Raw genomic sequence first — 26,445 nt, 5'->3', positions numbered from 1 at the left:
TAGACCATGTACTGTATATTGTATTATGGTCTCTGAATGGCTTTGTAGATTCTAGTGTTGATCATAAATATTCTAATCACGATTTTTTTATCGAGAATTTGCGAAGATGTAGAATATAGTGCTATATATTTGTTATCGCGAATATTCTAGTTTTTTTTTTCATCAGTAACCTCCCTTCTTGCTTGTGGGCCAATGAGAAGGCTGCAATATCTTTGTCAGAGCTTAGCAACATCCCTAGCAACCAATAGGAAAGTTGCCTCCCCCTTACTATATAAGAACCGCCCCAGCAGCCATTTTCTGCTGTTTTTTGCAGTTCTGTGAGAGAGCAGTGACATTGCTGTGCTTTCATCTGGATCCTATTCCTTATCCAATTACATTAGTTAGTTCGCTCATATATATAATACAGATAGTGGGAGATAGTCAGTGCAGGTTAGATAGTGATATAGTGTAGCTAATAGGTTCCAGTGCAGGGTGTTAGGTAGTGTGATAGGAGTTACTGTTTCTCCGCTGTCCATACATACCTAGTGCACCAATCCTGACCTGATAAAATGTAAAGTTGCATGTATTGCGCAAAAAATATGCGCATCATTAGTGCCAATTTGCGCATTCGCAAAAATAATGACTGGATTCACAAATTTATTGTGAATATTATGTGAAAAAAATTGCTAAATATCGCAAAAACAAATATGGCCTATGCCGCTTATCACTAGTAGATTCTCATCGCATTGCAAAGTATCTGCATTCAGGATGCGTCAAGCTCTTAGAGAATAATCTCATTACTCATCACCTCACAAATCCTTAGCATTTCATTCCTGATGGTGTAAAGATCTTTATCATATTTTCAAAGCTTTAGATGTTTAATTGCTGTAAATTGGGATATGCTTTCTTATAAGAGCTCAAATTAAGATTAATTCCAATCCCTAAGAAAACATCACATGCGGCCATGGTTATTAGTTGTTATGAATATTGTACCTCTAATGGGCTCTCATGTTTTACCATAATAGCACCGTGGGATATATCATCAAAAGAGAAATCAAAATGTTAATTAGTTATCAACAAAACCGAGACATGGCGACCATACTGTAGATCTGTATAGATATTTCTGTGCATCTTGGCAAGTTATAAGTAAAAACGTGGTTTACCTTTGGTATGAGTTGAGATAAAGGTTTATTAATATGATTGCAACAAAAAAGTTAACTCTTTGCAATTGCCTGGAATTTTACAGTGAGTACCAGTAAAATGTGGTCTGATTATTGGTCACAATTAGTGATGAGTAGAGTTGAGCGGACACCTGGATGTTCCTTGACCCGAACTTGACCCCGAACCCCATTGAAGTCAATGGGGACCCGAACTTTTGAGCACTAAAATGGCTGTAAAAATGACATGGGAAGGGCTAGAGGGCTGCAAATGTCATCAAAATGTGGTTAAGAGTATGGCAAGTGCTCTGCAAACAAATGTGGATAGGGAAATGACTTTAAATAACATAAAATACGTAAAAATATTTAAAAAAAAATCTTGATCTAGGAGGACGAGGTCCATATGAAGTAGGAGGTTGAGGAGGCGGTGGATGTGGCGGTGTAGGTGGAAGTGGCGGTGCAGGAGGAGAAGGTAGCCTACACTGCTTTTTGGTTTAAATTTTATTTTATTTTTTTAAATTAGGGTACACCCCAAAACATTGGGAAATAAAACCCTCCAGTTGTGCTAATACACTGACAATACACTGGCTGCAGGGCAGGCCAGCACCTCCAAGGGGTAAAGGGAAAGCTCAGGCCATTTGCCCAATTTGGAGACCCAGAAGTTGAAGGGGGCAGACCCGTCATTCAGTACATTTAGGCATGTGCACACATACTGCTCCACCATGTTGGTGAAATGCTGCCTCCTGCTAAGACGTTCCATATCAGCTTGTGGTGCTGGTTGTTGTGGCGTGCTGACAAAGCTTTTCCACATTTAGGCCATGCTAACCCTGCCTTCTGAGGTGCTGGAGGTGCCCCAGCTGCGTTGGCGACCTCTTCCTCCTCCTTTGCCTTCGCCTTGGGCTTCCACTGTGCCCCCATTGTCAGGTGGGAATGCCACCAGCAGCGCGTCTACCGGTGTGCGCTTGTACTCGCGCATCTTACGATCACGCTCCAGTGAGGGAATTAAGGACGGTACGTTGTCCTTGTAACGGGGATCCAGCAGCGTGGCCACCCAGTAATCAGCACAAGTAGAATGTGGGCAACTCGGCAGTTGTTGCGGAGACACTGCAGCATGTAATCGCTTATCTGTGCCAGGCTGCCCAGGAGCAATGAAAAGCTGTCCTCTGTGGGAGGTGTATCATCTGTATCCTCTGTATCCCCCCAGCCATGCACCAGTGATGGCCATGAGCTGGTCTGGGTGCCACCCTGCTGTGAACATGGTTCCTCCTCCTCCATCTCCTCCTTCTATACTTTGTCCTCCTCCAGAACTGTGCCCTGGCTGGACAATTGTGTACCTGGCGTTTGTGGGTGCAGGAACCCACCCCCGGAGCCACTTGTGAATGACTGGCCAGAAACCCTACGAAATTATCCCTCCTCCTCCTCCTCCTGTGCCACATCCGCTTCCATCATCGTGAGGAGCGTTTTTTCAAGGAGGCATAGAAGTGGGATAGTAACGCTGAGAACGGCGTCATCGCCACTGGCCATGTTGGTGGAGTACTCGAAACAGCGCAACAAGGAACACAGGTCTCCCATGGAGGCCCAGTCATTGGTGGTGAAGTGGTGCTGTTCCGCAGAGCGACTCACCCGTGCGTGCTGCAGCTGAAACTACACTATCGCCTGCTGCTGTTCGCACAGTCTGGCCAGCATGTGCAAGGTGGAGTTCCACCTTGTGGGCACGTCGCATATGAGGCGGTGAGCGGGAAGGCCGAAGTTACGCTGCAGCGCTGACAGGCGAGCAGCAGCAGGGTGAGAACGCCGAAAGCGCGCACAGACGGCCCGCACTTTATACAGCAGCTCAGACACATCAGGGTAATTTTTAAGGAATCTCTGCACCAACAAATTCAGCACATGCGCCAGGCAAGGGATGTGCATCAAACTGGCTAGTCCCAGAGCTGTGGCATGATTAAGTGCATAATTTAGAGCAGGTGTGCTCGAAAAACGTAGACGATCCTCTGCAGACCCACGGTAGAAGGTTGGGATTCTCTTGATGCACAAAAAATTTTTTGTACCGTATTTAATAAAGGGACCAAAGAAAAATTTTCTAACTGAAAAGTGCTGAACGTGTTTATTGTCTTAGTCCAAGAGCTGCTATGAAATTTCGCCCATTATCGCACACCACCAGGCCAGGCTTAAGGCTGGCTGGCACCAACCACTCATCGGTCTGTTGTTCAAGGCCCATCCACAGAGAAGTTTTCAAATTGCCTGCTGTCGTTTACCCCTGGCTGTGCTGAAGTTGGTGGTGAAGGTGTTACGCTGACCGGATGAGAAGCTGGTAGAGTATGAGGAAGCAGAGTAGGAGGAGGAAGCGACAGGAGGCAAACTGAAGCGCCCTGCAATCCTCGGTGGTGGAAGGAAATGCGCCAAACTGCTATCTGCCTCAGGCCCGCTGCATTTACCCAGTATGCTGTTATGGAGATATAACGTCCCTGACCGTGCTTTCTGGTCCACGTATCCATAGTGAGTTGCAACTTGCCACAGATGGTGTTGCGCAGTGCACACCTGATTTTGGCCCCTACTTGGTTGTGCAGGGAAGGGATGGCTCTCCTGGAAAAGTAGTGGCGGCTGGGCACGATGTGCTGTGGGACAGCCACCGCCATAAGGCCTTTAAAACTATCCATTCCACCAGACGGAATGACAGCATTTCAAAGGCCAGTAATTTAGAAATGCTGGCATTCAGGGCTAGGTATCGCGGGTGGGTAGGGGGGTACTTCCTCTTCCTCTCCAGCGTTTGGGAGATGGAGAGCTGAACGCTTCTGTGGGACATTGTGGAGATGCTTGGTGACCCAGGTGTTGGTGTTGCTGACAGATCCTCTGTTTGCGGGGTGGCAGGTGGCACTGTCACTCCAGAGGTGGATGAAGAGGCCGAGACTGCAGCAGAAGAGGAAGCAGGAGGAGCCAGAGACCTTTCTTGGTTTTTGAGGTGTCTACTCCACAGCAGCTCTTGCTTTGCACTTAGATGCCTGGTCATGCATGTTGTGCTCAGGTTGAGAACGTTTATGCCTCGCTTCAGGCTCTGATTGCACAGCGTGCAGACCACTCTTGTCTGGTCGTCAGCACACTGTCTGAAGAACTGCCACGCAAGGGAACTCCTTGGAGCTGGCTTCGGTTTGCTCGGTCCCTTGCTGCGGTGGGCAGTAGCAGGTGTACTGTCTAGAGGACGGCCGCTCCGCTTTTGCACCCAGCTCCCTCTTCTGCTGTGCTGGTGGCTCTGTGCGACCACCGCCTCTTCCTCCGAACTACATAGGTCACTCGCATGACCTTGATTCCATGTGGGGTCGAGGACCTCATCGTCTTCCACATCATCTTGACCTAAACTGACCTATTCCCATATAAGTGGAACACCGGCAGCAAAACAAAAAGGCAAACCAAATATCTGAGGGGCGAATCTGAACTACACAGAGTCGCCTCCATAACACGAGGGATGCCGAATCTGGAGGACAGCTGCGATTGGAGTTTCCAAAAAGAACAGGATAAAGGTCAGCCTGCTCTCAGAAACTGTGTGGGACGCCGCACTAAGAGACAGACGAACCGTGAGTAAAGTCATCTACCTCTTACTACATGTAACGGAGGAATTGCTTGCACTGAAAAGGTGTGACTATATCAAAAGGTGCGATCATCTGCACTATATAAGAAGTGAAGTCCAATTTACATTGTATTTGGAAACATCAAGCCATCATCATTTACAGCCATTGCTATCAACATCATTGTTGCTGTTATCTTAACCAACAGCATCAACGTTGTTGCAACATTGTTATTAGCACATTGCACTTTAATTCTGCCGCTGTTGAATATTGACATAATCTATTGAGACATTGGCATTGTCTTCTATGATGAACTATTGCTAAGTTAAAAACCAGCCAACTATTGGGGTGTTTATGCTGCTATTACTGGACTATCTTCAGCTATAACGGATTGCCATTTATATATTATATTTTATATTGCCATCAATTGCCGCTTTATTTTATTGCTATTGATATTTATTGCTATTAATGTTATATGAACTGTATTTTTAATTGAATAAAATATTCCCACTTATTCTCATGAACCCATAATTGGAGTGCCTGCCCGCTATTATTTTATTTTATTATTAATCTACTATCGCCTGTACTTGTTCAGGCCTCACCATTCATAGAGCCGCATTAGGCCTGACCAAATACCGCTGCAGGTTCTGTCGCCTACTCGCACCTGAGGAAGGGTTTTCACTTGTGCGTGTAGCTGGCACAGACGACCATGTCCTCTCCCTGCAACAGGAGCTCCACCAGCAGCACCACGACCTGGGCCAAGTCCCTTATTTGACGCTCTCCTTATATTTCTCGGATTTAGGATATTGCCCTAAAGGGTGTTTAATTAATAGTAGAATAGAACGACAGTATGTAAAGGGTGTATCTCACACGGCCTGAACCAGACTAGGCCCTTAATTAAAGATTTGTTTGCCCAAAATGGCTGTATTTCAAATAACTGAATCAAACCCCTGTATGTAAAGGGCGTATCTAACACGGCCTGAACCAGACTAGGCCTCAATTTAAGATTTGTTTGCCCAAAATGGCTGTATTTCAAAAACCTGAATCAAACTCCTGTATGTAAAGGGTGTATCTCGGCCTGAACCAGACTAGGCCTCAATTAAAGAATTGTTTGCTCAAAATGACTGTATTTCAAATAACTGAATCAAACCCCTGTATGTAAAGGTTGTATCTCACACGGCCTGAACCAGACTAGGCCTCAATTAAAGATTATTTTTTCCCAAAATGGCTGTATTTCAAATACCTGAATCAAACCCCTGTATGTAAAGGGTGTATTTCACATGGCCTGAACCAGACAAGGCCTCAATTAAAGAATTGTTTGCCCAAAATGGCTGTATTACAAATATATTTTGCCCCAAAAGGGTGTTTTATTAATAGAAAAATATAAGCCCTGTATATACAGGGTGTAACTCACACGGCCTGACACACAGTAGGCCTCAATTAAAGATTTGTGCACCAAATGGTGGTATTTCAAATTATCTGAATATAACCCAAATGTATAAAGGGTGTATCTCACAATGACATATGCAGCAAACGCTGCCAAATAAACTTTTTTTGCCCAAACGGGTGTTTGTTTAATAACTGAATATGGCAGCAATATATAACCCTAAAATTTCAAACGTCAAGATGCTGCAAGACCTGAAATATTGTGTATTCTGCCCCAAAAAGGGTGATTTAATAATAGAAGAATATAAGTCCTGTATATACAGGGTGTATCTCACACGGCCTGACCCACAGTAGGCCTCAATTAAAGATTTGTGCACCAAATGGCGGTATTTAAAATATCTGAATATAACCCAAATGTATAAAGGGTGTAACTCACAATGACATATGTAGCAAAGGCTGCCAAATAAACTTTTTTTGCCCAAACGGGTGTTTGTTTAACAACTGAATATGGCAGCAGTATATAACCCTGGAATTTCAAACGTCAAGATGCTGTAAGGCCTGAAATATTGTGTATTTTGCCCCAAAAAGAGTGTTTTATTGATAAAAGAATATAAGCCCTGTATATACAGGGTGTATCTCACACGGCCTGACCCACAGTAGGCCTCAATTAAAGATTTGTACACCAAATGGCGGTATTTCAAATTTCTGAATATAACCCCTGTATATACAGGGTGTATCTCACACGCCCTGATCCACACTAGGCTGGAATTAAATTTGTTGGCCCAACATGGCTGTATTTCAAATACCTGAATAGAACCACTGTATTTAATGAGTGTATCTCACACACCCTGATCCACACTAGGACGCTATCAAAGAATTGTGCCCACAATGGCTTTATTTCAAATAACTGAATAGAAAGACAGTATGTAAATGCAGTATCTCACAATGACATCTGCAGCAAAGGCTGCCAACTAATTTTTTTTTTCCGGGTGTTTGTTTAATAACGGAATTGGACAGCAGTATATAACCCTGGAATTTCACGCGTGCTGATGCAGCAAGGCCTGAAAAATAGTGTAATCTGGCAAAAAAAATATTGTTTTTAAAAATCAAGAAAATAATGTATAGCTGTATTTCTAGCTTAAATTGCACAGTGACTAATCCAGATGTTGTAAATTGCTAAAAAAAGTGTTTTTTATGGTAACAGAATATGAAAGCTGTATATATTAAACTTGAATTTAACACTTGCAGATCTGGAAAATAGTGTTTTTTGGCACAAAAAGCGTGTTTTTAAAAACCCAGAAAATGATGGCTGTATTTCTAGCTTAAATTGCACACTGACTAATCCAGATGTTGTATATTGCCAAAAAAGTGGGTTTTTTTTTTATAACAGAATATGAAAGCTGTATATATTAAACTTGAATTTAACACTTGCAAATCTGGAAAATAATGTTTTTGGGCAAAAAAGTGTGTTTTTAAAAACCCAGACAATGATGGCTGTATTTCTAGGTTAAATTGCACGCTGACTAATCCAGATGTTGTATATTGCCAAAAAAGTGTTTTTTTGGTAACAGAATATGAAAGCTGTATATATTAAACTTGAATATAACACTTGCAGATCTGGAAAACAGTGGTTTTTGGCACAAAAAAAAGGTGTGTTTTTAAAACCCAGAAAATGATGGCTGCATTTCTAGCTTAAATTACACACTGACTAATCCAGATGTTGTATATTGCAAAAAAAAGTGTTTTTTTTTTTTATAACAGAATATGAAAGCTGTATATATTAAACTTGAATTTAACACTTGCAGATCTGGAAAATAGTGTTTTTTGGCAAAAAAAAGTGTGTTTTAAAAAACCCAGAAAATGATGGCTGTATTTCTAGCTTAAATTGCACACCGACTAATCCATATGTTGTTTATTGCCAAAAAAAAAGTGTTTTTTTTGGTAACAGAATATGAAAGCTGTATATATTAAACTTGAATTTAACACTTGCAGATCTGGAAAATAATGGTTTTTGGTAAAAAAGTGTGTTTTTAAAAACCCAGAAAATGATGGCTGTATTTCTAGCTTAAATTGCACACTGACTAATTCAGATGTTGTATATTGGCAAAAAAAGTGTTTTTTTGGTAACAGAATATGAAAGCTGTATATATTAAACTTGAATTTAAAGCTTGCAGATCTGGAAAATAGTGTTTTTTGGCAAAAAAAAGTGTGTTTTTAAAACCCAGAAAATGATGGCTGTATTTCCAGCTTAAATTGCACACTGACTAATCCAGATGTTGTATATTGCCCAAAAAGTGTTTTTTTGGTAACAGAGTATGAAAGCTGTATATATTAAACTTGAATTTAACACTTGCAGATCTGGAAAATAGTGGTTTTTGGCACAAAAAGCGTGTTTTTAAAAACCCAGAAAATGATGGCTGTATTTCTAGCTTAAATTGCACACTGACTAATCCAGATGTTGTATATTGCCAAAAAAGTGTTTTTTTTTTATAACAGAATATGAAAGCTGTATATATTAAACTTGAATTTAACACTTGCAGATCTGGAAAATAGTGTTTTTTGCCAAAAAGTGTGTTTTCAAAAACCCAGACAATGATGGCTGTATTTCTAGGTTAAATTGCACGCTGACTAATCCAGATGTTGTATATTGCCAAAAAAAAGTGTTTTTTTTTGGTAACAGAATATGAAAGCTGTATATATTAAACTTGAATATAACACTTGCAGATCTGGAAAATAATGGTTTTTGGCAAAAAAGTGTGTTTTTAAAAACCCAGAAAATGATGGCTGTATTTCTAGGTTAAATTGCACGCTGACTAATCCAGATGCTGTATATTGCCCAAAAAGTGTTTTTGGGTAACAGAATATGAAAGCTGTATATATTAAACTTGAATTTAACACTTGCAGATCTGGAAAATAGTGTTTTTTTTTAGCAAAAAAATGTGTGTTTTTAAAACCCAGAAAATGATGGCTGTATTTCTAGCTTAAATTGCACACTGACTAATCCAGATGTTGTATATTGCCAAAAAAGTGTTTTTTTGGTAACAGAGTATGAAAGCTCTATATATTAAACTTGAATTTAACACTTGCAGATCTGGAAAAAAATAGTTTTTGGCACAAAAAGCGTGTTTTTAAAAACCCAGAAAATGATGGCTGTATTTCTAGCTTAAATTGCACACTGACTAATCCAGATGTTGTATATTGCCAAAAAAGTGTTTTTTTTTATAACAGAATATGAAAGCTGTATATATTAAACTTGAATTTAACACTTGCAGATCTGGAAAATAGTGTTTTTGGCCAAAAAGTGTGTTTTCAAAAACCCAGAAAATGATGGCTGTATTTCTAGCTTAAATTGCACACCGACTAATCCAGATGTTGTATATTGCCAAAAAAATGTGGGTTTTTTTTGTAACAGAATATGAAAGCTGTATATATTAAACTTGAATTTAACACTTGCAAATCTGGAAAATAATGTTTTTGGGCAAAAAAAGTGTGTTTTTAAAAACCCAGACAATGATGGCTGCATTTCTAGGTTAAATTGCACGCTGACTAAGGTCCCTTTCACACGGGCGAGATTTCCGCGCGGGTGCAATGCAGTACGTGAACGTATTGCACCCGCACTGAATCCTGACCCATTCATTTCAATGGGGCTGTGTACATGAGCGTTTTTTTTCCCGCATCACTTCTGCAATGCTTTGAAATCGCAGCATGTTCTATATTCTGCGTTTGTAACGCAGGACAGGCCCCATAGAAGTGAATGGGGCTGCGTGAAAAACGCATTGCATCCGCAAGTAAGTGCGGGTGCGATGCGTTTTTCACTGATGGTTGCTAAGAGACGTTGTTTGTAAACATTCAGTTTTCTATCACGCGCGTGAAAAACGCATCAAAACGCATTGCACCCGCGCGGAAAAAACTGAACAACTAAACGCAATCGCAGACAAAACTGACTTGTTTTAGTGCCAAAATCGCAGCATTTTCACTGAACGCACCCTGAACGCATCCGGATCAAATCCGTCACGCCCGTGTGAAACCAGCCTTATCCAGATGTTGTTTATTGCCAAAAAAAAGTGTTTTTTTTGGTAACAGAATATGAAAGCTGTATATATTAAACTTGAATTTAACACTTGCAGATCTGGAAAATAATGGTTTTTGGCAAAAAAGTATTGTTTTTAAAAACCCAGACAATGATGGCTGTATTTCTAGCTTAAATTGCACACTTACTAATCCAGATGTTGTATATTGCAAAAAAAGTATTTTTTTTGGTAACAGAATATACCTGACTTATTAAAGTTATTTTTTTTGGGGGTCACTGGGCTCAGGGCAGGATAAAAAAAATGGTGCCCTGCACCCACATGTATGTAGATCGCTGAGTTAGATTCAGATATTGAGCAAAGACTCTCTCCTATTCTCTCCCTGAAATCACCAGCAGCATCCTCTCCCTACATTAAGCAAAGCAAAGTGACTTGCAGCGCTACATGACTCCAGCTTATATAGAGTCTGGGTCACATGCTACACTGGCCATACACAGCCATGCCATTAGTAGGCATGGCTGTGATGGCTTCTATGGTCAGACAGTTAGCCACTTGTTGATTGGCTGCAGTGCAGAAAGCGCCGAACACCGAACCAAAACTTTTACTGAAATGTTCGGGTTCGGGTCCGGGGTCCAAAAATCCTAAAGTTCGGTACGAACCCAAACTTTACAGTTGGGGTTCGCTCAACCCTAGTGATGAGCAAAGTTATGAAAAATTTCGCCGAATTTCACAATTTTATTTTTGACGAATGACTTCATTACAAAGCACATTCACTTGTCTGTAGCGAGCGCAATGACAGAGAACGCCAATCACACTGCTCTCCATCATTGAACCCCCCCCAAATGCCTCGCTGATCGCGGCATCTGAGATTAAAATGAAGGACTTTGAGGGGTGAATCCGGTTAAAAAAAAAACATACTCACACCTTATGTGCCCTGTTGGAGCCTAGACATTTTTTATTTTAGGCCACGGGAGTACGGGCCTTAAAAATTAGGCATTTACCTGACATAAAAGAAATTCTCATTATGTGGCTTGAAGTACATTATGCGGTCAATGGATACAATTTTTACTGTAGGCCACTGGACTAAAGGCCCCAAACATTAGCCATTCACCTGACAGAAAAGATCAAGTGATTATGTGGCCGGTCAATGGATATCAATTTTACTGCAGGCCAGTACAATTACAGGTCAAACTAAAAATATAAAATTGGATTAAAAACCTAGTTAATGAAATCCCCCCTCTTGAAAAAAACCCTAATGATAATAGTTGAAATTCGATAACACGTGGTCGTCACTGGTGTTGAATTCCTCCGAGCCCGCAACAATTATTCATTTAGCGTACATAAAAGAACAAGTAAGTATATGGATGGAGGAAGATTACAAGGTCATTAGCTATCAATTTTACAGCAGGCCAGTGGACTATAGGCCCCAAAAATTATGCATTCAGTGTACATAAAATAACAAGTAAGTATGTGACTGAAGGTAGATTACACACAGAAGGTATTGGATAGATGTCACAAGTCACTGCAGATACCCTCTATAGAAAAAGTAGTAAAAATGATGGAAAAAACATACGAGTTTTCACTTATATTTTTCCTATCTCTGGCCCTGACACACAGAAGGTAATGGACAGATGTCACAAGTCACTGCAGACACCCCTATAGAAAAAGTATTGAAAATGATGTAAAAATATACTGGTTTTTACATATAATTTTCTTATCTCTGGCCCTGACACACAGAAGGTAATAGACAGATGTCACAAGTCACTGCAGACACCCTCTACAGAAAAAGTATTGAAAATGCTGGGAAAAAAAAATTGATGGTTATATTATATTGCTGCCAGCCTGCCACCACACACAATAGTCCTTAAAAGGACTTTTGGGTCTTTGAAACGTTTTTCTACTAAATAGTTTGCGATCACACTCCCTACCCTCTCTGTCCCTTCCTAAGCGCAGCTCTGCCTGACTACAAATGAGCCAATCATGCGTCATCGGGTGCTATATAGCACCAGATGACGTGTTCCAGTCAGCCAATCACTGTAATGCCAGTTGCCAACATGGCTACTGGCATTACAGTGTGGGCAGTACTTACCTGCATGTCTATTGGCTGCATAGCAACCTCGAAACGTGCGGGAAGGAGACTCTATCATGGCGCCTCAGGCACATGCGGTACTTAGCCGAGTACCGCCATGTGCGAGCCGAACAGTAGTTCGGCCGAGCATGCTCGCTCAACACTATTAGCCACAAAGCTGAAAGGAGTGCAGGACCAGTGTGGCTCTTGGCTTCCATGCACAACAGCAGCAGCACAGCATGGCAATATCTCACCTGGTACGTCGAATAGGTTCTGGGGAGCTTGGGGGGAGCAGCGGAAGAGGCGATAGCAGTGAAAAAGGAGGAGTTAGCCGAGGAGGAGACAGAGGATGTAGTAGGAGGAGGAGAAGAAGAGGCAGGCCTGCTTGCAGTCCGTGGCAGTGACACCAAATCCACACGGGTGCCACAGATTGCATGCTTGACGGCAGTCAGAAGGTTCACCCAGTGGGCAGTAAAAGTTATGTACCTTCCCTGCCCGTGTTTGCTAGACCACGTGTCTGTGGTCAGATGTATCTTGGCACCGACACTGTGTGCCAGAAATACATTCACTTGCCACTGAACATGGCCATATAGCTCTGGGATGCCCTTCTGGGAGAAATAATTCCTTCCGGGTAACTTCCATTGCGGAGTGCCAATAGCCACAAACTTTCTGAAGGCCTCCGAGTCCACCAATTTATATGGCAGTAGTTGGCGGGTTAGCAGTTCCGATAAGCTGGCGGTCAGCCGTTGGGCAAGAGGGTTATTCAGCGTCATCAACTTTTTTTGTTCGAACAATTGGGCCACGGAAGCCTGCCTTTTGCCAGATGAACGCGACAACGGCACGGTGGAAGGTGGAGTGGAGGACAAATGGGAGGAGAAAGAGAAGGAGAAGAGGCAGGACGTGGAGCACCAGGAGTGTGTCTTTCTGGGTTCTGATGCTGTTGCGCCCACTGGGCTCAGTGATGGGAGGCCAGGTGCCTTCTTAAGGCGGTCGTCCCTAAGTGAGTGTTGGGCTTACCACGACTTATGCGTTGACAGCACAGGCTGCAGATGGCAAAACTATTGTCAGCAGCAGACACGTTAAAAAAAGCCCACACTGCGAAGCCATGTGCCGACGTCCTGGGAGCGCCAGATGTGACCGTGCATGGTGGATGACTTGTTCCAGATACATTAGCAGTCTGCTTTTTGCCTCCTGTGCACTGTAAGTTCTGCCTGCTTCTCCCCCTCTTCCTCCTCTTCCCTATCTGCTGCTCCGTCTCTCTCTCTGAACTCCCCTCCTCTTTTTCTCTTGTGGGCAGTGGGCACCCACATGACATCCATCGACACGTCATCATCGTCACCTTCACCACCACTGAGATTAGAGATCTCGGAGTAGGCAGCAACAGGAGAAGGCAGCAACAGCAGGGACCACCCTTCTTGGCCTGATCTGGGTACTGTCGTCAGACTGCTAGGTGGCGGCTGTTGATACCTCCTCTTCCTAAACCCGATGCCAAGAATGGCTGTGCAGGTCTTGGAATGGATGGCAAAATAATACCCCTGACTCAAGCGGCGGGGATATGGTGGTGGTGGTGTCTTTGCGGGTGCACACAGCAGAGAGTAAAGAGGGTGCAGATAGAGAGGATGAGGAGGGTGCAGAAGCGGAAGGCTGAGTGAACCATTCAACCTACTCTGGTGCATCCTTTGACGTAATCACACGCACCTTCTGCAACTTCCCACCTAGGCTCCGGCCTGGTGCACCTGCCCGACCCCTACCACCCCTGCGGAATGGCCTGCCTCTTCCTCTGCCTGTCATTTTCAAAATGACCTGGTGACAAAAGTCACTGTAGAAGAGCAGTATTTGTGGAAGAAGGTATATCACACCCCTGCCTCAATCAGTTTTTTTGGGTGGCAACTGGTATATCACACCAGTTGAAATTATTTGTTTTAATAGCGTCTGTCACTCTGTGTAACTGTGATAACACAGCAAAATTGCAAACAAATGCTGCACTACCCAAATGCACTATATAGAAAGCATATTATTGGTATATAACACCCCTGCCTAAATAACTTTTTTGGGGGGTCAACTGATATATCACACCAGTAGAAATGTTTTGTTCCAATAGCGTTTGTCACTCTGTGTAGCTGAGGTAACAGTGTTCAGTGTTCAGTAACAGTGTTCAGTGTTCACTTAAGATAAGAAAAATGACAAATATTTTAAAAAAGAAATATATAGCACTATATTCAATATACGGTAGTGCTTTATATTTGTTTTTTAGAATATTACATTTTTTTTTCCATCTGAAGTCATGATTTCTCCCTGCTTAAGTTGCTTGTCGGCCAATGACTCGTTGGCCCACAAGCAAGAAGCAGGGAGGAATCGTGTTCAGATGGAAAAAATATTCTAAATATTCGCAAATTTTTGAAGTGGCAATATTCGAGATAAAAATTCGCTTTTTGAATATTTGTGCTCAACACTAGTGATAAGCTTCCAGTTGCAGCCTACTATGCCCCCTTACTCAGTGCCACCAGGTTTTCCCCTTCTTACTCTTTGTTTCTCTCCATCCTCCTCTATCTTCTGATGGTGGTCCCACACCCTTCTCCTTGTTCCCTCCTCCAGCTAAGGAGAGAAGGTTCCTTCTTGACAGCTGTGTCCCCCTCAGGCTGGTAAGGGGGTGGGGACACCAGGAATTCCTCCACTCCTATTCCATTCCATGGTGTCATATTTACCCATTCATTACTTTAATAAATTTCCAAGACAATTACTGAATTAGATTATTAAACTATTTTATTTATATAAATTGGTAGATAATTGGCCACAGTGGTTATGGTTACCTTGAGTTAATATATACTAACCATTTAAATTTTCCAACCATTGATAACCATCAAATAGTTGCCATCAACTATTAACTTAAACACCTAGTCCGCTCTCAGAGTGACTATTACTCACCCGCCATATATCCAACTTGGCTAAATGGCTAATATACACCACAGCCAACTTCTAATAAATTTTGTAAACTAATGTTCAAGATGTCTAAACCAATGTCCGACAAGGAATTTTTTTGAATATCTTATAAACCCAAAATAAACCCTTCCAGTTCTGAATGCCTACAAGACAATCCATTGTGATTCTGGATGAATTTACTTAAATTTCTATTTGCTCTAATGCAGATTTTTTCCATAAAACTCAGATGAGTAAAATTCCACACCCATTTGGCAATAATCTCAGAAAATGCAAATTTCGTACTAGGCAGAAGTTGATGAATATTCATAAGTGCATCCTTCAACTCTTTCATCAATATGTGTGTACTAAATGTTAGCCTCACCTACGTGTAGTAGTATACATAAATCCGGTAACGGCCATATTGACTTGAAATGTAAACAATATTAAACAACCTCTTTAATATGAAGATTAGGAATTCCGCTCCGAAAAATTACGACCTTACTCTTAAAACCCAGGTTGTCTGACCGAAAACTCATAGCCGACCAGTTGCAAGCGGCAGATATCAATTTGTTTCCCAAAATCCAAATGATTTTCGGTTGTGTAAAATGTATATATTATATATAGTTTGTACCTATTATATATAGTTTGTACCTATCCGAACTCCACCTGCCTAACTTTTTTATGTTTTTTGCTCATAGGCCTAATTTATGCGCGTGTGTGGCAGCACCAATACGAAAAGAGTGAGCAGATAGTTTTTTATTATTCAATTTAAAATGTTTCACACACTTTGCAAAAATAAAATAGAATTTATATTTTGTCAAGGGAGATTCATTGAGATGTTGAAACAATGGGCCATCAGAAGTGTGTCTAAACTTTAACCATTCACTAAAAGACATTACAGGGCAAATATCATGGTTATTAATCTTATTATTGACAATCCAATTTCCTTTCCAGCCTCGTCAGTTTTTGATCTTGTCAGAAAAATGTGTATTTTATTCAACGTTAAGTTCAAATGACTAATGAGTAATGGTGCTTCTGCTCTTCTTTTTTTTTTTTGCGGTGAATTCTGAAAGACGAAGAACATCGAAGAATGCTAATAAAAAGGTTGATTTGAACAAAGATGTTTCATATTCGGATATGCAGATAACAGGTAAGTAATGAATAAAATCTTTTAAGTTGTCTAAAGATAATGGACACGTTTTTGGTAGACTGGATCCTGTTTTGACTGATTCTTTAATGATCTGTTTCAACAGAAAATTGAAAGAAAAGGGGGGTACACCCAAAATCCGTTGAAAAAATAAAATACCTATCAATATCTTCTGGATATACTGTCCCCTTCTTCCAGTTTTTAACAGATCATAAATGAAATGGGTAGCTGGGATTATATTACCATCCCTGTCTCTATAATTTTTACCCAAACAGAAGTTTTTCCATCTGTTTCACGCAGCCGCATACGCAGCCCATGTATTGGAAGCAACTTCCTTACTAACTAGCATGTTGATGATTGACCAATCAATATCCAAAGGTATTCGGGACAAGGAATTCCTCTTCTCTCTGCCTCTGGAACCAGTTGTCTGAATTTTGTGAAATTCTGTCGGGATAGAGAATCAGCGATCTCGTTAGATTTGCCTGTAACGTATTGGGCCTTAACCCACATGTTATTATGCAAGCATATCATGACAATTTGTCTTAATACATTGATGACTGACTCAGACTTAGCTGATAAGCAATTCAATGAAAACACCACTCCTTTATTATCTGATAAGAATAAAATACGCTTATTTCTGAGTTGATTTTTCCAAATAGTTAATGCCACCAATACTGGAAATAGTTGCCTATTCTTGCCAAATAGATCTGCCATTAAAATTCTCCAAGAATTCTAACCAAATCCTAATATCCTCTTTCAAGTTTTTGTTTATGCGAATGTGATCTTGCAGATTCTTTTTTCCAGCCGTGGCAGCATAAAGCCTCTTAGAAAAAATTTGGCCCATTGGAATAACCCTGGTGATAAAGTTAAGGGAACCTAATGCAGATTGAATCCTTCTTAACGTACATTTCTGACTTTTTAACAGATTCATTAATAATATTTTGGTAGATACTATCTTTTCTATTGGAATTCTGAATTCCATATTCATAGTATCGATTTCAATTTCTGGAAATAGGATCGACAGTTTTTTCTTCCGCTAAAGGGTGATTGAAATATCCGGCAATATTTCTGAAAGTATGTAATAAATGAATACAGTCTTCGGAATCGACTGAACCTATGAATAAAAAGTCTTCAAGATAATGAAGGGTATATCCTCCATTATAATGGTACTCTACCATCCATTGCAGGAAGGTTGAAAACATTTCAAAATAATAAAATGATAAAGAAAAACCCATAGGTAATGCTCTATCATAGTAATATAACCCTTCCAGTTGGAAACCTAAAGAATTGTATCTGGATGGATGTATCGGTAATAGCCGAAAAGCGGACTTAATGTCCGTTTTCGCTGATAGAGTTTTTATTAATAAAGACAGAGCTTGGTCAAACGAAGTGTAACGAACAGTAGCGGAGTCCTTATCAATCATATCATTAAGTGAATCGCCTTTGGGTTGAGATAAATTATGAATTACTCTAAAGCTATTATGTTCCTTCTTAGGAACAAGGCCTAGGTAAATGGAGGATAAGAAAATGGCCCAGCGACTCTATGCCCAGATATTACTTTATTTATCTTATCTAGAACTACTTTTTTATTTAACTGAACAGATTTTAGATTGTCAGAAAAATAACAACCTTGACCATTAAAGGCTGGTACGTAAAAACCATTAGTGAATCCATCAATTAGCAACTCCGCTTTCTGCCTGTCTGGATACATTTTTAGGAGATTAGTCTTGACAGGTTCAATGGAGTCACCTCCTCTAACGGACTCTTTATTGGTAATTTGTTTCTTGAAGCACTTAGTGGAGGGGTGATTTCCGGCACACAAAAAGTGCATTCATGTCTATACTTGCAGTTTGACTGCCATTTGCAAGTGGCTACATTAAATAGTACATCGACTGAACCTATGAATAAAAAGTCTTCAAGATAATGAAGGGTATAAGCAAATCCGTTCTTAGGGATTTGCTGGCGAAAATTATGAGACCTTTGTGGTAGCATGAGATTTATCCATAGCCCCACATCCTTCTGTCCCCAATTTAATTTGGGATAAACCGCTAGCTTTTGTCAGAAGGATTGATCGTATAAATACCATGCCGACCCTCCAAAATTTCTATAGGCCTCCAAAATAGCATCAAGGTGACGAAACAAACCACTGCAGTGTTTAGGATATTTTTACCCTAGCACTGCAAAGTAAATGCAAAATCCCTGTAACCAATAAAAAAGGATTTTTGTGAACTTTTTTCTTTTCGTCATCATCTTTCTTTGCGCCTCTTTTGTTTGATGGTAAAAGAGATATTAGATCTACATATTCTCTATGCCATATTTTCTCTTATTACTGATTTGACCAAATGAAACCCTAATGGTGATATCTGAAATGGCATGGTTTCTGCATATGCGCTTTCTTTAATACCACTACCTGCATCTAAAGATGACCAAAGATTTGGATGCTTCAGGATATTTTTGACATTCAGATTCAGATGAAGAGTCCTGAGAGAACCATGCTGAATCCTGAATGGGGACTGTGTCTTTTTGTGATAGAAATGACAACAATTCCTTAAACAATTGAATTCTCTCCTGAAGTATATTAGGTGATGTTTGTTTGGTATGTGTCCCTATGGTTTAGTGCCCTGTAATAAACAGTCACTATTACTGTTAATAGATGCATGCTCACCCTCCTGAATGTTGACAGTTGTATTTTTTCTTGCAGGTGCCCGGGATCGCCTAGCTGCCGTTGCGGATGATCATTGGTGAGTTGTGGTTGCCTGGCATTGATCCTTTCTCGCGCCATGTGATGCAGAAGTTTTATTTGATCTGCGTCTTCTAATATCTACTGAAGGGGAGAAGGTCCTCTTGTCTTTTCTTGCTCTTTTCAGCAGTGAGGAGGAGGGAGGAGCGTCACTGCCAGCAGACACCGCGATTAGCTCTGTGATCCCTTCCAGCCCTACGTTTCTAAAGCTGGAGGAAGCGCCAGCTGTATTAGCAGATTGCCGATCTGGAATCACAGATGAATGCTCCTGTTGCAGGCAGGAGAGAAGCCATGCCTCTCCCCCATGTTCTTCTGCTCTCTGGATCAGTTGTTGAATTAATTTTTCCATGTTTTGCCCGGCACAGGTCTGATTTCTTCTTAGCTCCAGACGGTACTGCGCAGCTTCCAACTGATGTTTTCTTTTTACAGGTGATGACCGTTATCTGCCTCACCAATCAGCATCATCGTCCCATCCTCGAGGACCCACAGACTGCAACATCTGCATCTATAACCCAGTTAAGTTCTGCACACAATTATAGTATTACGCATGCAAATCTAGAGGTTTCATGACACCATGTCCCCCCTTATTTGCATCCGCAATAAGATTTGCTCATAGTGTCTGAGTAACACCCCACAGATGCCTAAATGAGAAGGATGCGGGGCTAGTATAGCGCTACACAAAGAATAAACAGACTGAATGCTTGGCTGGGGCAGGAAGGAGTCATTTAAAGCAGCCCTAGGTAGTGGCCTGGTAATTCTCCTGCAGTGGAGTCCAAACACCTGTATAGTGGTTAAAGGGTAAAGACCCGGGGAGCCATTTAGATAATACCTTTAGGAGCAGCCCTAATTCAAACCTGTTCAAATGACACAGCAGATCCTATATGGCATTTATTATGTAGACAAAGTTATGATAAGGCACTTACTAATACAAATGTATTGTGAGTGTCCATATTGCCTCTTTTGCTGGCTTGATTCATTTTTTCATTACTTTATACATACTTACTATGTATAAATCGTAGTATCTAAGTCCCGCCAGTGGGAACGTCCCAACCTCACCTGGGAACACCAACTTATGGGTGGAGTTTGAATTAGCGATACCTTTATTTGTATCAGGACATCACAAATTTTACAGCAATGTCTGAAAATCAAGGGACATGCTTTATAGATTGCCCATTTCCAGGGGTTATGATTAGTGTTGGGCACGAATATTCGAATCGCTATTATTAATCGCGAATATCGGCACTTCGAGAATTTGCAAATATTTAGAATATAGTGATATATATTCAAATTTTTTCGAATGGTCTAGATTTTTTTTTATCTGAACCCATGATCCCTCCCTGCTTCTTGCTTGTGGGCCAATGAGAAGGCTGCAATGTTTTGTTGAGCTTAGCAACATCCCTAGCAACCAATAGGTTTCCTACCCCTTACTATATAAGAACCTCCCCAGCAGCCATTTTCTACAGTTTTTTAATGTTCTGAGAGAGAGACAGCAGGGTCATTGCTGTGCTCTGTGCTTTCCACTCATTACATTAGATAGATAGATAGTTAGTTAGCTTATATATATATATATAATACAGATACAGTGGGAGATAGTCAGTGCAGGTTATATCCTGATATAGTGTAGCTGATGCAGGGTGTTAGGTTACACAGTGACACATCTCAAATACCTATCTTCCTGTCAATTAATTAACTAGCTATTGTCTCACTAAATACTCTGTGACACTAATCTACCTGTATTCTTTGTTTGAAGATGAGATCTCTTTTCTCTCCCTCAGTCAGACCTTCTAAGCGCAGTAATGTAATAAACAAATTTTTGCATTTTTTGCAGCTCGGATGCCGACCCATTAATTTCACTGGGGCCGCAAAAGATGCGGACAGCACTCTTGTTCCATTCTGTGGCCCCGCAAAATAAATAGAACATGTCCTATTCTTGTCTATTTTGCGGACAAGAATAGGCATTTCTATAATGGGCGGCCCATTCCGTTCCACAGATTGCTGGACACACACGGCCGTCATTGCATCAGCCACAAAACACATTGTGGTCGTGTGCATGTAGCCTAACCAATACAATTAAGAGGTTATAAAAGATTAGGAAAAACATGGTTGTTAGTGGTATAGCAGCTCAGCTCCTACTGAAGTGAATGAGGCTGAGCTGTAATACCACATAAAATATGTAGACCAGGGTGGTGCTGTTTTGGAAGAACACAGCCATGTTTTTCTAATCCATATACACTCACCTAAAGAATTATTAGGAACACCATACTAATATGGTTTTGGACCCCCTTTTGCCTTCAGAACTGCTCAGGTAGCCTGTGGCATTTAAACGATGGCCAATTGGCACTAAGGGGCCTAAAGTGTGCCCAGAAAACATCCCCACACCATTACACCACCACCAGCAGCCTGCACAGTGGTAACAAGGAATGATGGATACATGTTCTCATTCTGTTTACGCCAAATTCGGACTCTACCATTTGAATGTCTCAACAGAAATCGAGACTCATCAGACCAGGCAACATTTTTCCAGTCTTCAACAGTCCAATTTGGGTGAGCTCGTGCAAATTGTAGCCTCTTTTTCCCTATTTGTAGTGGAGATGAGTGGTACCCGGTGGGGTCTTCTGCTGTTTTAGCCCATCCGCCTCAAGGTTGTGCGTGTTGTGGCTTTGCAAATGCTTTGCTGCAAAACCTCGGTGGTTATTTCAGTCAACGTTGCTCTTCTATCAGCTTGAATCAGTCGGCCCATTCTCCTCTGACCTCTAGCATCAACAAGGTATTTTCGCCCACAGGACTGCCGCATACTGGATGTTTTTCCCTTTTCACACCATTCTTTGTAAACCCTAGAAATGGTTATGCGTGAAAATCCCAGTAACTGAGCAGATTGTGAAATACTCAGACCAGCCCGTCTGACACCAACAACCATGCCACGCTCAAAATTGCTTAAATCACCTTTCTTTCCCATTCTGACCTTCAGTTTGGAGTTCAGGAGATTGTCTTGACCAGGACCACAACCCTACATGCATTGAAGCAACTGCCATGTGATTGGTTGACTAGATAATCGCATTAATGAGAAATAGAACAGGTGTTCCTAATAATTCTTTAGGTGTATATCTGTAATATCAAGTTACAGTGCATGGCTTGGATATGCCGCCACTTGCTAGTCTTGTGGATCAGACCTCAGGGACCCCAACAAAATACAAGAATAAAAGGAGTCCATTATGAGCAATATTATTTTTTTCTAATATGTTTTCCTACAATCTAATCAGAATTTTCTTTGTGTGTCCATTCTTTGATTGTCTGTGTGCACACGTAAGTCGGAAGTATTGTCCTTTCTTACTGTATCTAATTACATTTCAGTTTCTAGTCTTCTGTTTGTGAAACTGGAACAACCATATAGTGTTCTGTTATGTTATGTACCCACATGAAATAATCCTTAGAGTTTTTTGTTTGGTCTTCAGTTGCTATAATTTGAATAGCAGTGGCATAGCTATAGGAGTCGCATCTATCGCTATTGCGACTGGGCCCTAAGCCCTTGCCACTGACACACCGCCAATAACTGTATTTTTTGCTTTATAAGATGAATACTAGTAAGTGCTTCTATTAAGTGAAACTCTGTACTCACTCCTCCCTGTTCTATTCCGGCAGTGCTGCCTGCACTGTCCTGACTGTGTACAGCATCATGGAGTAGTGCTTGCACTATGACATGACGTTGTACGCAGTCAGGTCACAGTACAGCGCAGGCCTGGAGAAGACCAGGGAATGCGACTGCAGAGGAGAACAGAAGTATGTTAATTTATTTATTTTGGGTCTGGTTTGAGGTCGGATGGGGTCTGAGATGGAGGTCTAAAGCGGGTTTTATGTACAGTGTTCATTTTAGGACATGGTCAGATATCATAGTCAAGTGTCACGGTCAGGTGTCACAGTCAGGGTCAGGGTCAGGCATCAAGGTCAGGTGTCAGGGTCAGGTGTCAGAGTCAGTTGTCAGGGTTAGGTGTCACACTGGTATTATTCTGATACTTGACTATGATATCTAACTATGTCCTAAAATGAACACTGTACTTATATGGGGGCAGTGACCAACCAACTACAAAGGATGTCTCCATGATAGTTGAGTTTTTCATCCCTCTCAGAAAGTGTAAATAAAGGTCTCAAATTTTGGACCGATAGTGAGTGTCTAACATTGTTGAGAGCCAGTTGTCATCCCTCTGCTGAATGGTGATAATGCGGCTGTCACTGCGCAAGCAACTCAGCATGCATCTGGCCATTTGTGCAAGGGACTCAGAGGCACTGCCTGCCTCCATCTCCACTGCATACTGCCATGGTCTATTGGGGTCATCTGCTTCGTCTCCACCTAGCTCCTCATTCTCCTCCTGCTCATCACCTATCACTTGGGCAGATAAACGTGTGTATAGAATTCCTCCTCCTTGTCTTCCTCCTGTGCCAATTCAGCCTTCACAGGGCTCAGGTGGCAGTGAGATGTAGACGCTTCATCTTCAGCATCCCCTCCAAGACGTGAAGGAGTGGAATTGCATCATTCATCCCGTAGTGTTGGCGAATGACAAATAAAGTGGCTGCCTCAAATGGCCTGAGAAAACAGCACACGCATGAGTTGCCACTGTCTAACGTTGGAGTTACACTGCAGAGTAGTCCATCTGCATTATCAAGAAATCAGTCACAGGTTTCCTCTGCTCGTACAGTCGGCCCAACATGTGGAGGGTGGAGTTCCAACACTTGGAAACATCGCATATGAAGCCATGTAGGGGAACACCATTCTGCCTTTGCAACTCAACATCTTTTGCACAGTAAGTGGCTGAGGTGCATGCACAGTTTCCTTGATATTTTCAAGACGTCTTGCAGTTGAGTGGAAGACTTAAAGGGGCATTCCGGTTACCATAAATATAACTTATGTTTCAGACTAATTCATCATCAATAATTACCTAATATAATGTAAATTTCACATATTTACCGTTCAGTAGTTATAAAAGTAGTTTTCTTCTCCTCTGCTACCCACTGTGTTTCCTCATAAATTACCATGGCATCGACCTGTAGTTCTGAGCCTTTGTTAGGTCGAGCATGCTCAGTGCGTTTCTATCAATTCTCTTGCTAAATGTCTTGTGAAACAAAGGGAGTGTTAGTGTGCTAGTGATTACTGAGTAGTGGGGGCGTGACTGAACTGTATATTAGTGATGTGCAGCAGGGCAATATTCGAATTCACGACATTTTGCAAATATTTGGTAGAATATTCATCATATATTATTTTCTTGATCGCGAAAAATCGGCAATGTAATATTCACGTAATGCGCGTGAAATACAGGCATTGGTCACTATAGCTACATTTTTCAATCTGCTAGAAGTTTCCTGAGACTGTAGAAATGGTTGGCACGACAGAACACTACAATAGCTTTATATGCAGATAGAGTGCTCCAATATATTTGCAATTGCAAAATCGGCACTAATGATGCGAATATTTTGGTGCAATATGTGCAACTTCACTTTTTAACAGGTCTGACTACTTATTAGTGATTGATGCACTAAGTATTGTTTTGAACTTGTGACATCACAGCACTATGTACAGTACAGACCAAAAGTTTGGACACACCTTCTCATTCAAAGAGTTTTCTTAATTTTCATGACTATGAAAATTGTAGATTCACACTGAAGGCATCAAAACTATGAATTAACACATGTGGAATTATATACATAACAAAAAAGTGTGAAACAACTGAAAATATGTCATATTCTAGGTTCTTCAAAGTAGCCACCTTTTGCTTTGATTACTGCTTTGCACACTCTTGGCATTCTCTTGTTGAGCTTCAAGAGGTAGTCATCTGAAATGGTTTTCACTTCACAGGTGTGCCCTGTCAGGTTTAATAAGTGGGATTTCTTGCCTTATAAATGGGGTTGGGACCATCAGTTGCCTTGTGGAGAAGTCAGGTGAATACACAGCTGATAGTCCTACTGAATAGACTGTTAGAATTTGTATTATGGCAAGAAAAAAGCAACTAAGTAAAGAAAAGCGAGTGGCCATCATTACTTTAAGAAATGAAAGTCAGTCAGTCCAAAAAATTGGGAAAACTTTGAAAGTGTCCCCAAGTGCAGTCACAAAAACCATCAAGCGCTACAAAGAAACTGGCTCACATGCGAACCGCCCCAGGAAAGGAAGACCAAGAGTCACCTCTGCTGCGGAGGATAAGTTCATCCGAGTAACCAGCCTCAGAAATCGCAGGTTAACAGCAACTCAGATTAGAGACCAGGTCAATGCCACACAGAGTTCTAGCAGCAGACACATCACTAGAACAACTGTTAAGAGGAGACTGTGTGAATCAGGCCTTCATGGTAGAATATCTGCTAGGAAACCACTGCTAAGGACAGGCAACAAGCAGAAGAGACTTGCTTGGGCTAAAAAACACAATGAATGGACATTAGACCAGTGGAAATCTGTGCTTTGGTCTGATGAGTCCAAATTTGAGATTTTTGGTTCCAACCACAGTGTCTTTGTGCAACACAGAAAAGGTGAACGTATGGACTCTACATGCCTGGTTCCCACCGGAGGAGGTGTAATGGTGTGGGGGTGCTTTGCTGGTGACACTGTTGGGGATTTATTCAAAATTGAAGGCATACTGAACCAGCATGGCTACCACAGCATCTTGCAGCGGCATGCTATTCCATCTGGTTTGCGTTTAGTTGGACCATCATTTTTTTTTCAACAGGACAATGACCCCAAACACACCTCCAGGCTATGTAAGGGCTATTTGACCATGAAGGAGAGTGATGGGGTGCTGCGCCAGATGACCTGGCCTCCACAGTCACCGAACCTGAACCCAATCGAGATGGTTTGGGGTGAGCTGGACCACAGAGTGAAGGCAAAAGGGCCAACAAATGCTAAGCATCTCTGGGAACTCCTTCAAGACTGTTGGAAGACCATTTCAGGTGACTACCTCTTGAAGCTCATAAAGAGAATGCCAAGAGTGTGCAAAGCAGTAATCAAAGCAAAAGGTGGCTACTTTGAAGAACCTAGAATATGACATTTTTTCTGTTGTTTCACACTTTTTTGTTATGTATATAATTCCACATGTGTTAATTCATAGTTTTGATGCCTTCAGTGTGAATCTACAATTTTCATAGTCATGAAAATAAAGAAAACTCTTTGAATGAGAAGGTGTGTCCAAACTTTTGGTCTGTACTGTATGTATGTATGTATGTATGGACAGCAGAACTTATCAGCTACACTATATCACTATCTAAACTACACTGACTATCTCCCACTATCTATCTGTATTATTTACATGAGCTAACTAACTAACTATCTAATGTAATGACACCGTTAAAGCACAGAGCACAGCAATAACACTGCTATCTCTCTCAGATCTGCAAAATACTGCATACAAGGGCTGAAGGGGAGGTTCTTATATAGTAAGGGGTAGGCAACTTTTCTATTGGTTGCTAGGGATGTTGCTAAGCTCAGAC

This window comes from Bufo gargarizans, chromosome 3, assembly GCF_014858855.1.
Source record: "Bufo gargarizans isolate SCDJY-AF-19 chromosome 3, ASM1485885v1, whole genome shotgun sequence".
Taxonomy (NCBI): domain Eukaryota; kingdom Metazoa; phylum Chordata; class Amphibia; order Anura; family Bufonidae; genus Bufo; species Bufo gargarizans.
Note: the sequence above shows the minus strand (reverse complement) of the source record.